Genomic DNA, 13,623 nt, shown 5'->3' on the forward strand with positions numbered 1-13,623 from the left:
TTTGCGGGGGGAGTGAGTTGATATTCGCGGCCACTGCGCTGCGTTGGGATCCAGGACTCTCGTGAATTTCCGCGGGTAATTTACCTGCTGCCAGCTCTGCCTGCAGGAGTACCATACTTTTTTTACAGTTTCGGGTCAGAGGAATTTTTACAGCTCGATGCGATGCGATGGGCACGTACTAGTACAGCATGTGCTTCCTTCTCGTGCACCCACATGCGGCCGCGTGATCCCATCACTTCACTTCTCGGGGTTTTAACAGTTTACTCTCACCACGGAGCATGTCTTGGCATCGATTCCATCTCCACCACTTGTTGCCACAACTTCTACCACCTCACTGAGTCTTTGTTGATGCGTGCGTTTGTGTGTGCGTTGCAGCTTATATGCAAATCTGCTGGTCATGTTCCGATCCGATTCCCTCTAGCTTTCTTTCTGTGAGAGGTGTAGCAAGTTGGGTCATCTAGCTTGTGTCTGTGTGGAGTTTCTTCCATGGGAATGCATTGCTCCCATGTGTGCCTTTCTTCCAAGCTACAAGGACAGGGCTTCTTTTATGTGCATCATTATTGTGCTGCTGAGCAAGCTAGCCAGGGAGAGATCTTGCAACGTTTTTATCACTGTGTTGAAAGGGAATCCTACTGTTAAACACACGAATGGTGCCTTCTTTCTGTATCTTGGCACAACTTGGAGATGTTCTGCTAAGTTGCTGGAACCTGGGGTGTTTCCGATGAGATTTCCTAACACCAGAGAGGTAGAAAAAGCTTGCTATAGTGACCGTATCACCATGAAACCATGTGGAACAGTAGTTAGGGTTACTAGATGGAACCATGCATGATGATGGTGCTAAAGGAATACTAGAAAAAGCTTGGGTCAAGGTGGGTGGAATCCCAACAGACAAAACATATGAGAGGAATGTGGCATTTGTAGCTTCTCTGGCAGGAGTACCACTGGAGATTGATAAGGCAACTATGCACCGTCCCGATTCTGTTAGAGTCAAATTAGGCTGTCGTAATGTTGATGAGATTATCCCAGTGGCTGAGTCAGTCCTGGGGGATCGATTTTATGATTTTACCTTCGATGTGGAGCAAGTGTTGGTGAGAGATTTTATGATAATGAATTTTTGACTAGACCGTTTAGCGAGGAGGAGGTCAAGCAAGCTTTATTCTCTATGGATAGTAAGAGAGCCCATGGGCCCGATAATATCCCAACAAAATTCTATCGATTTTGCTGGGATATCGTTAAGCAAGATATAATGAATCTATTCATAGCTTTTCATGAAGGCTCCCTAGATGTAGAGGGATTGAATTACGGGACTATTACCCTGATTCCCAAGATCAACGGAGCAAAACAAATTCAAGAGTTTCGACCCATTTGCCTGCTGCGTTGTCCTTATAAGCTTATAACAAAAGTGTTGGATAACAGAGTGGCGGTGTTTGCTGATAAACTTATCAGCAGTCACCAGAATGTTTTGTTAAAAAATGCAATATTATGGATGGGATATTGACGTTGCATGAGGCATTGCATCATACTCAAGTCAATAAAAAGGTGGGGGTCGTCATTGAACTTGACTTCGAGAAGGCATATGACAAGGTTAACTGGGACTTCCTTTTGGAATGTCATAGAGTGAGAGGGTTCAACGATAAGTGGTGTGATTGGATTAGTCAGATCCTTCGTAATGGCATAGTCAGTGTCAAGATAAATAATTCTGTGGGACCTTATTTTCAAAGCTGCAAGGGTGTTCGACAAGGAGATTTTATATCTCCCTTTCTCTTTAACCTAGCAGCCGAGTGTCTTACTAAAATGATTCTTAATGCCCAAAAAATGATTTGTTCAAAGGGCTGGCAGCTGACCTAATTCCTAATGGGATTGCTATCTTGCAATATGCAGACGACACGCTCCTCTGTATAGAAGATGATATTGAAAAAGCAGTAAACCTTAAGTTTTTGTTATATCTGTTTGAGTTTATGTCTGGCTTAAAAAACAATTTTCTCAAAAGTGAGGTGTTGTGTGTGGGTGGGGATGATTCCGTCCTTCAGAAATATGCTGACTTGTTTGGGTGTCAAATAGGACATTTCCCTATGAAATACTTGGGAGTACCGGTTAGTTATTCTTCCTTGAGGAATTCTGATTGGGAATATGTTGCCGTTCGGTATCTCAAATGTTGTGACTCTTGGATTGGTAACTCTGCCTTGTCTGGTGGGAGATTGACCTTGCTTAATTCGTCCCTTTCAAGCATTGCATATTACTATATGTCGATGTTCTTGCTGTCTAAAACTTTTATTGAGAGACTAGACAAATATCGTCGTAAATTCTTTTGGTGTGGAGGGATGGGAAAAAAGCGGTATTATCTGGTTAAGTGGACTCGGGTGTGCCGTTCCAAGAACAAAGGAGGTCTAGGTGTTAAAGATCTCCACAAACAGAACATTTTTCTTTTAGCTAAATGGTGGTGGAAATTGGATACAGGGGAAGGACTTTGGCAAGAAGTAGTAAGAGCAAAATACCCGAGGAATAATTCTGTTGCAAATGTTAAGACCAAATTTAGTGATTCCCCTGTGTGGAAAGCACTGCTTAAAGTGAAAGAAATTTATATGGCTGGGAGGAAAGTAAATGTCAGAAATGGTAAAATTGTCAGAGTCTGGCATGATCCTATTGGCACCCACCCTCCTTTATGTGAAGTGTATCCTGACCTGTTTAGCATTGCTAACTATCAGGATGACACGATTGCCCAATTTAAGAGCCGGGATAGTGGGGAGATCTTTAGGCGCAGATTGAATACAGATTTGAACCGTCACTATGAGGGGGTTAATGATATAGTTGATAGCCTAGAACCCGTAGCGGGCCAAGATGAGATTGTACGGGCCCTTGATTCCAAGGGCAAATACACAACTAAATATGTGTATGATTATTTAGAGAGAGGCCTGGCCGGGTGTGACTACAGATGGATCTGGAAAGCTAAATTGCCTGTCAAAATCCAGATCTTCCTCTGGCAACTCTTTCAAGATGCTATCTTGACTCGAGATGTTATGAAGCATAGAAATTGGGCTGGCAATCCTCGCTGTTCGTTTTGTGATTGTAGAGAAACATATCTACATTTATTCTTTCTTTGCCCTGTGGCAAGGATAGCTTGGCGCATAGTTGCGGCTTTGCTTGGCACAGATCTTTGTCCTAACAACCTGTGTCAATTTTATTCTTGGTGCTATGCTTTCCTCCCTCAGGGGAGCGATATTTCACGATGGGCCTAGCGGCTATATGCTGGGCTATTTGGAATCACATAAATCAAGCTACTTTTGAGTTTAAGATGTCATCTTTTTTTGAGATTGTCTTTACTGCATGTATGCATCTATCTTACTGGGCAGGGCTTCTGAAAGGCGATGGAAGAAAGGAGCTGGATCTGCTGGGTAACGCACACGCACGATCATGGTGATGCATAGCAACGAGAGGAGAGAGTGTCGTCCACGTACCCTCATAGACCGTTAAGCGGAAGTGTTATGACAACGCGGTTGATGTAGTCGTACGTCTTCACGATCGACCGATCCTCGGTACCGAACGTACGGCACCTCCGCATTCAGCACACGTTCAGCTCGGTGACGTCCCGCAAACTCATGATCTAGTAGAGCTTGAAGGAGAGTTTCGTCAGCACGACGGCGTAGTGACGATGTTGATGAAGCTACCGTCGCAGGGCTTCGCCTAAGCACCGCTACAATATGACCGAGGTGGATTATGGTGGAGGGGGCACTGCACACGGCTGGAAGAGATCAATGATCAATTTGTGTGTTCTAGGGTGCCCCTGCCCCCGTATATAAAGGAGCAAGGGGGAGGCCGGCCAGCCCTGTAGGGCGCGCCAGGAGGAGGAGTCCTCCTCCTAGTAGGAGTAGGACTCCCCTCTTTCCTACTCCTACTAGGAGGGGGGAAGGAAGGGGGGAAGGAGAAGGAAAGGGGGTTGCCGCCCCCCTTCCTAGTCCAATTCGGACCAGAGGGGAGGGGGCGCGCGGCCTGGCCTGGCCGGCCCCTCTCTCTCTCCACTAGGGCCCAACAAGGCCCATTAACCACCGGGGGGTTCCGGTAACCCCTCCGGCAGTCCGGTAAAATCCCGATTTCACCCGGAACTCTTCCGATGTCCAAATTGAAGGAAATATGCCCTAGAGGCAATAATAAAGTTATTATTTATTTCCTTATATCATGATAAATGTTTATTATTCATGCTAGAATTGTATTAACCGGAAACATAAATACATGTGTGAATACATAGACAAACAGAGTGTCACTAGTATGCCTCTACTTGACTAGCTCGTTAATCAAAGATGGTTATGTTTCCTAACCATGAACAAAGAGTTGTTATTTTATTAACGGGATCACATCATTAGGTGAATGATATGATTGACATGACCCATTCCATTAGCTTAGCATCCGATCGTTTAGTATGTTGCTATTGCTTTCTTCATGACTTATACATGTTCCTATGACTATGAGATTATGCAACTCCCGTTTGCCGGAGGAACACTTTGTGTGCTACCAAACGTCACAACGTAAATGGGTGATTATAAAGGTGCTCTATAGGTGTCTCCAAAGGTACATGTTGGGTTGGCGTATTTCGAGATTAGGATTTGTCACTCCGATTGTCGGAGAGGTATCTCTGGGCCCTCTCGGTAATACACATCACATAAGCCTTGCAAGCATTGCAACTAATGAGTTAGTTGTGAGATGGTGTATTACGGAACGAGTAAAGAGACTTGCCGGTAATGAGATTGAACTAGGTATGGGATATCGACGATTGAATCTCGGGCAAGTAACATACCGATGACAAAGGGAACAACGTATGTTGTTATGCGGTCTGACCGATAAAAGATCTTCGTAGAATATGTAGGAGCCAATATGAGCATCCAGGTTCCGCTATTGGTTATTGACCGGAGACGTGTCTCGGTCATGTCTACATTGTTCTCGAACCCGTAGGGTCCGCACGCTCAAGGTTTCAATGACAGTTATATTCTGAGTTTATGAGTTTTGATGTACCGAAGTTAGTTCGGAGTCTCGGATGTGATCACAGACATAACGAGGAGTCTCGAAATGGTCGAGACATAAAGATTTGTATATTGGACGGCTATATTCGGACACCGGAAGTGTTCCGGGGAAGTTTCGGATAAAACCGGAGCATCGGGGGGTTACCGGAACCCCCCGGGGGGTTAATGGGCCTCACGGGCCTAAAGTGGAGAAGAGGAGGGGCTGCCAGGGCAGGCCGCGCGCCCCCTCTCCACCTAGTCCGAATTGGACAAGGAGGGAGGGGCGGCGCCCCCCCTTTTCCTTCTCTCCTTCCCCCTCTCCTACTTGGACAAGGAAAGGGAGGGGGGTCCTACTCCCGGTAGGAGTAGGACTCCTCCTGCGCGCCTCCTACTAGGGCCGGCCACACCCCCCCCTTGGATCCTTTATATACGGAGGCAAGGGGCACCCCTAGACACACAAGTTGATCCACGTGATCATATTCTTAGCCGTGTGCGGTGCCCCCTTCCACCATAGTCCTCGATAATATTGTAGCGGTGCTTAGGCGAAGCCCTGCGACGGTAGTACATCAAGATCGTCACCACGCCGTCGTGCTGACGGAACTCTTCCCCGACACTTTGCTGGATCGGAGTCCGGGGATCGTCATCGAGCTGAATGTGTGCTAGAACTCGGAGGTGCCGTAGTTTCGGTGCTTGATCGGTCGGGCCGTGGAGACGTACGACTACATCAACCAAGTTAACGCTTCCGTTGTCGATCTACAAGGGTACGTAGATCACACTCTCCCCCTCTCGTTGCTATGCATCACCATGATCTTGCGTGTGCGTAGGAAATTTTTTGAAATTACTACGAAACCCAACAGTGGCATCCGAGCCTAGGTTTTATATGTTGATATTATATGCACGAGTAGAACACAAGTGAGTTGTGGGCGATATAAGTCATACTGCTTACCAACATGTCAGACTTTGGTTCGGCGGTATTGTTGGACGAAGCGGCCCGGACCGACATTACGCGTACGCTTATGCGAGACCGGTTCTCCCGACGTGCTTTGCACATAAGTGGCTTGCGGGTGACAGTTTCTCCAACTTTAGTTGAACCGAGTGTGGCTACGCCCGGTCCTTGCGAAGGTTAAAACAACACCAACTTGACAAACTATCGTTGTGGTTTTGATGCGTAGGTAAGATTGGTTCTTGCTTAAGCCCGCAGCAGCCACGTAAAACTTGCAATAACAAAGTAGAGGACGTCTAACTTGTTTTTGCAGGGCATGTTGTGATGTGATATGGTTAAGACATGATGCTAAATTTTATTGTATGAGATGATCATGTTTTGTAACCGAGTTATCGGCAACTGGCAGGAGCTATATGGTTGTCGCTTTATTGTATGCAATGCAATCGCGCTGTAATGCTTTACTTTATCACTAAGCGGTAGCGATAGTCGTGGAAGCATAAGATTGGCGAGATGACAACGATGCTACGATGGAGATCAAGGTGTCGCGCCGGTGACGATGGTGATCACGACGATGCTTCGAAGATGGAGATCACAAGCACAAGATGATGATGGCCATATCATATCACTTATATTGATTGCATGTGATGTTTATCTTTTATGCATCTTATCTTGCTTTGATTGACGGTAGCATTATAAGATGATCTCTCACTAATTATCAAGAAGTGTTCTCCCTGAGTATGCACCGTTGCGAAAGTTCTTCGTGCTGAGACACCACGTGATGATCGGGTGTGATAGGCTCTACGTTCAAATACAACGGGTGCAAAACAGTTGCACATGCGGAATACTCAGGTTATACTTGATGAGCCAAGCATATACAGATATGGCCTCGGAACACGGAGACCGAAAGGTCGAGCGTGAATCATATAGTAGATATGATCAACATAGTGATGTTCACCAATGAAACTACTCCATCTCACGTGATGATCGGACATGGTTTAGTTGATTTGGATCACGTAATCACTTAGAGGATTAGAGGGATGTCTATCTAAGTGGGAGTTCTTTAAGTAAATTAATTGAACCTAAATTTATCATGAAACTTAGTCCTGGTAGTATTTTGCAAATTATGTTGTAGATCAATAGCTCGCATTGTTGCTTCCCTGTGTTTATTTTGATATGTTCCTAGAGAAAATTGTGTTGAAAGATGTTAGTAGCAATAATGCGGATTGGATCCGTGATCTGAGGTTTATCCTCATTGCTGCACAGAAGAATTATGTCCTTGATGCACCGCTAGGTGACGGATCTATTGCAGGAGCAGATGCAGACGTTATGAACGTTTGGCTATCTCAATATGATGACTACTTGATAGTTTAGTGCACCATGCTTAATGGCTTAGAATCGGGACTTCAAAGACGTTTTGAACGTCATGGAGCATATGAGATGTTCCAGGAGTTGAAGTTAATATTTCAAGCAAATACCCGAGTTGAGAGATATGAAGTCTCCAACAAGTTCTATAGCTAAAAGATGGAGGAGAATCGCTCAACTAGTGAGCATGTGCTCGGATTGTCTGAGTACTACAATCGCTTGAATCAAGTGGGAGTTAATCTTCCAGATAAGATAGTGATTGACAGAATTCTCTAGTCACCATCACCAAGTTAGTAGAACTTCGTGATGAACTATGATATGCAAGGGATAACGGAAACGATTCCCAAGCTCTTCGTAATGCGGAAATTGACGAAGGTAGAAATCGAGAAAAACATCAAGTGTTGATGGTAGACAAGACCACTAGTTTCAAGAAAAGGGCAGAGGGAAGAAGGGGAACTTCAAGAAGAACAACAAGCAAGTTGCTGCTCAAGTGAAGAAGCCCAAGTCTGCAAAGGGACTGGTCACTGGAAGCGGAACTACCCCAAGTGATTGGCAGATAAGAAGGATGGAAAAGTGAACATAAGTATATTTGATATACATGTTATTGATGTGTACTTTACTAGTGTTTATAGCAACCCCTCAGTATTTGATACTAGTTCAGTTGCTAAGATTAGTAACTCGAAACGGGAGTTGCAGAATAAACAGAGACTAGTTAAGGGTGAAGTGACGATGTGTGTTGGAAGTGGTTCCAAGATTGACATGATCATCATCGCACACTCCCTATACTTTTGGAATTAGTGTTGAACCTGAATAAGTGTTATTTGGTGTTTGCATTGAGCATGAATATGATTTGATCATGTTTATTGTAATACGGTTATTCATTTAAGTAAGAGAATAAATTGTTGTTCTGTTTACATGAAGAAAACCTTATATGGTTACACACCCAATGAAAATAGTTCGTTGGATCTCGATCGTAGTGATACATATAATCATAATATTGAAACCAAAAGATGCAAAGTTAATAATGATAGTGCAACTTATTTGTGGCACTGCCGTTTAGCTCATATTGGTGTAAAGCGCATGAAGAAATTCCATGCTAATGGATTTTTGGAATCACTTGATTATGAATCAGTTGATGCTTGCGAACCATGCCTCATGGGCAAGATGACTAAAACGCCGTTCTCCGGAACTATGGAGCGAGCAACTGACTTATTGGAAATAATACATACTGATGTATGAGATCCGATGAGAGTTAAGGCTCGTGGCGGGTATCATTATTTTCTGACCTTCACAGATGATTTGAGCAGATATGGGTATATCTACTTAATGAAACACAAGTCTGAAATATTTGAAAAGTTCAAAGAATTTCAGAGTAAAGTGGAGAATCATCGTAACAAGAAAATAAAAGTTTCTACGATATGATCGCAGAGGTAAAATATTTGAGTTACGAGTCTGGCCTTCAGTTAAAACAATGTGAAATAGTTTCACTACTCACGCCACCTGGAACACCATAGCATAATGGTGTGTCCGAACATCATAACCGTACTTTATTAGATATGGTGCAATCTATGATGTCTCTTACCGATCTACCACTATCATTTTGGGGCTATGCATTAAAGACAGCTGCATTCATGTTTAAAAGGGCACCATCTAAGTCCGTTGAGACGACACAATCTGAACTGTGGTTTGGCAAGAAACCAAAGTTGTCGTTTCTTAAAGTTTGGGATTGTGATGCTTATATGAAAAAGTTTCATCCTGATAAGCTCAAACCCAAATCGGAGAAATATGTCTTCATAGGATACCCAAAGGAGACTATTGGGTACATCTTCTATCACAGATCCAAAGGCAAGACATTCGTTGCTAAGAATGGATCCTTTCTAGAGAAGGAGTTTCTCTTGAAAGAAGTGAGTGGGAGGAAAGTAGAACTTGATAAGGTAATTGTACCTTCTCCCTTATTGAAAAGTAGTTCATCACAAGAAATCTGTTCCTGTGACTACTACACCAATTAGTGAGGAAGACTAATGATGATGATCATGTAACTTCAGATCAAGTTAATACCGAATCTCGTAGGTAAACCAGAGTGAGATCCGCACCAAAGTGGTACGGTAATCCTGTTCTGGAAGTCATGTTACTAGACCATGACGAACTTGCGAACTATGAGGAAGCAATGATGAGCCTAGATTCAGCGAAATGGCTTGAGGCCATGAAATCTGAGATGAGATCCATGTATGAGAACAAAGTATGGACTTTGATTGACTTGCCCAATGATCAGCGAGCCATTGAGATTAAATGGATCTTCAAGAGGAAGACGGACGCTGATAGTAGTGTTACTATCTACAAAGCTAGAATTGTCGCAAAAAGGTTTTCGACAAGTTCAAGGTGTTGACTATGATGAGAGTTTCTCACTCGTATCTATGCTTAAGTCTGTCCGAATCATGTTAGCAATTGCTGCATTTTATGAAATCCAGCAAATGGATGTCAAAACTGCATTCCTGAATGGATTTCTGGAAGAAGAGTTGTATATGATGCAGCCGGAAGGTTTTGTCGATCCAAAAGGAGCTAACAAAATGTGCAAGCTCCAGTGATCCATTTATGGACTGGTGCAAGCCTCTCGGAGTTGGAATAAACGCTTTGATAGTATGATCAAAGCATATAGTTTTATACAGACTTGCGGTGAAGCCTGTATTTACAAGAAAGTGAGTGGGAGCACTACAACATTTCTGATAAGTATATGTGAATAACATATTGTTGATCGGAAATAATGTAGAATTATTCTGCAAAGCATAAAGGAGTGTTTTTAAAGAAGTTTTTCAAAGAAAGACCTCGGTGAAGCTGCTTACATATTAAGCATCAAAATCTATAGAGATAGATCAAGATGCTTGATAAGTTTTTCAATGAGTACATACCTTGACAATATTTTGAAGTAGTTCAAAAATGGAACAGTCAAAGAAAGAGTTCTTGGCTGTGTTACAAGGTATGAAATTGAGTAAGACTCAAAGCCCGACCACGGCAGAAGATAGAAAGAGAATGAAAGTCATTCCCTATGCCTCAGCCATAGGTTCTATAAAGTATGTCATGATGTGTACCAGATCTATTGTATACCCTACACTGTGTTAAGCAAGGGAGTACAATAGCGATCTAAGAGTAGATCACTGGACATTGATCAAAATTATCCTTAGTGGAATAAGGAAATATTTCTCGATTATGGAGGTGACAAAAGGTTCGTCGTAAAAAGTTACTTCGATGCAAGTTTTGACACAGATCTGGATGACTCTAAGTCTCGATCTAGATACATATTGAAAGTGGGATCAATTAGCTAGAGTAGCTCCGTGCAGAGCATTGTAGACATAGAATTCGCAAAATACTTACGGATCTGTATGTGACAGACCCGTTGACTAAAATTATCTCACAAGCAAAACATGATCACACCTTAGTACTCTTTGGGTGTTAATCACATAAATGATGTGAACTAGATTATTGACTCTAGTAAACCCTTTGGGTATAGGTCACATGACGATATGAACTATGGGTATTAATCACATGGTGATGTGTACTCTTAGTGTTGAATCATATGGCGATGTGAACTAGATTATTGACTCTAGTGCAAGTGGGAGACTGAAGGAAATATGCCCTAGAGGCAATAATAAAGTTATTATTTATTTCCTTATATCATGATAAATGTTTATTATTCATGCTAGAATTGTATTAACCGGAAACATAATACATGTGTGAATACATAGACAAACAGAGTGTCACTAGTATGCCTCTACTTGACTAGCTCGTTAATCAAAGATGGTTATGTTTCCTAACCATGAACAAAGAGTTGTTATTTGATTAACGGGATCACAACATTAGGTGAATGATTTGATTGACATGACCCATTCCATTAGCTTAGCATCCGATTGTTTAGTATGTTGCTATTGCTTTCTTCATGACTTATACATGTTCCTATGACTATGAGATTATGCAACTCCCGTTTGCCGGAGGAACACTTTGTGTGCTACCAAACGTCACAACGTAAATGGGTGATTATAAAGGTGCTCTACAGGTGTCTCCAAAGGTACATGTTGGGTTGGCGTATTTCGAGATTAGGATTTGTCACTCCGATTGTCGGAGAGGTATCTCTGGGCCCTCTCGGTAATACACATCACATAAGCCTTGCAAGCATTGCAACTAATGAGTTAGTTGTGAGATGATGTATTACGGAACGAGTAAAGAGACTTGCCGGTAACGAGATTGAACTAGGTATGGGATATCGACGATCGAATCTCGGGCAAGTAACATACCGATGACAAAGGGAACAACGTATGTTGTTATGCGGTCTGACCGATAAAAGATCTTCGTAGAATATGTAGGAGCCAATATGAGCATCCAGGTTCCGCTATTGGTTATTGACCGGAGAGGTGTCTCGGTCATGTCTACATTGTTCTCGAACCCGTAGGGTCCGCACGCTTAAGGTTTCGATGACAGTTATATTATGAGTTTATGAGTTTTGATGTACTGAAGTTAGTTCAGAGTCCTGGATGTGATCACAGACATAACGAGGAGTCTCGAAATGGTCGAGACATAAAGATTGATATATTGGACGGCTATATTCGGACACCGGAAGTGTTCCGGGGAAGTTTCGGAACCCCCCGGGGGGTTAATGGGCCTCATGGGCCTAAAGTGGAGAAGAGGAGGGGCTGCCAGGGCAGGCCGCGTGCCTCCTCTCCCCCTAGTCCGAATTGGACAAGGAGGGAGGGGCGGCGCCCCCCTTTTCCTTCTCTCCTTCCCCCTCTCCTACTTGGACAAGGAAAGGGAGGGGAGTCCTACTCTCGGTAGGAGTAGGACTCCTCCTGCGCGCCTCCTACTAGGGCCGGCCACACCCCCCCTTGGATCCTTTATATACGGAGGCAAGGGGCACCCCTAGACACACAAGTTGATCCACGTGATCATATTCTTAGCCGTGTGCGGTGCCCCCTTCCACCATAGTCCTCGATAATATTGTAGCGGTGCTTAGGCGAAGCCCTGCGACGGTAGTACATCAAGATCGTCACCACGCCGTCGTGTTGACGGAACTCTTCCCCGACACTTTGCTGGATCGGAGTCCGGGGATCGTCATCGAGCTGAACGTGTGCTAGAACTCGGAGGTGCCGTAGTTTCGGTGCTTGATCGGTCGGGCCGTGGAGACGTACGACTACATCAACCAAGTTAACGCTTCCGTTGTCGATCTACAAGGGTACCTAGATCACACTCTCCCCCTCTCGTTGCTATGCATCACCATGATCTTGCGTGTGCGTAGGAATTTTTTTGAAATTACTATGAAACCCAACACAAATGTAGGCTTCCAATATATCAATCTTTACGTCTAGACCATTTCGAGACTCCTCGTCATGTCCATGATAATATTTGGGACTCCGAACTACCTTCGGTACATCAAAACATATAAACTCATAATACCGACCGTCACAGAACTTTAAGCGTGTGGACCCTACGGGTTCGAGAACTATGTAGACATGACCGAGACATGTCTCCGGTCAATAACCAATAGCGGAACCTGGATGCTCATATTGGTTCCTACATATTCTACGAAGATCTTTATCGGTCAAATCGCATAACAACATTCGTTGTTCCTTTTGTCATCGGTATGTTACTTGCCCGCGTCGGTATCTCAATACCTAGTTCAATCTTGTTACCAGCAGTCTCTTTACTCGTTTTGTAATGCATCATCCCGCAACTAACTCATTAGTTACATTTCTTGCAAGGCTTATAGTGATGTGCATTACTGAGAGGGCCCAGAGATACCTCTTCGATAATCAGAGTGACAAATCCTATTCTTGATCTATGCCAACTCCACGAACACCATCGGAGACACCTGTAGAGCACCTTTATAATCACCCAGTTACGTTGTGATGTTTGGTAGCACACAAAGTGTTCCTCCGATATTCGGGAGTTGCATAATCTCATAGTAATAGGGACATGTATAAGTCATGAAGAAAGCAATAGCAGTAAACTAACGGAATGGGTCAAGTCAATCACATCATTCTCTAATGATGTGACCCCGTTAATCAAATGATAACTCATGTCTATGGTTAGGAAACATAACCATCATTGATTTAACGAGGTAGTCAAGTAGAGGCATACTAGTGACAATCTGTTTGTCCATGTATTCACACATGGATTATGTTTCCGGTTAATACAATTCTAGCATGAATAATAAACATTTATCATGATATGAGGAAATAAACAATAACTTTATTATTGCCTCTAGGGCATATTTCATTTAGTCTCCCACTTGCACTAGAGTCAATAATCTAGATTACACAGTAATGATTCTAACACCCATGG

The sequence above is a fragment of the Triticum dicoccoides genome, chromosome 2A (genome assembly GCF_002162155.2).
Source record: "Triticum dicoccoides isolate Atlit2015 ecotype Zavitan chromosome 2A, WEW_v2.0, whole genome shotgun sequence".
In the NCBI taxonomy this organism is placed as follows: Eukaryota; Viridiplantae; Streptophyta; class Magnoliopsida; order Poales; family Poaceae; genus Triticum; species Triticum dicoccoides.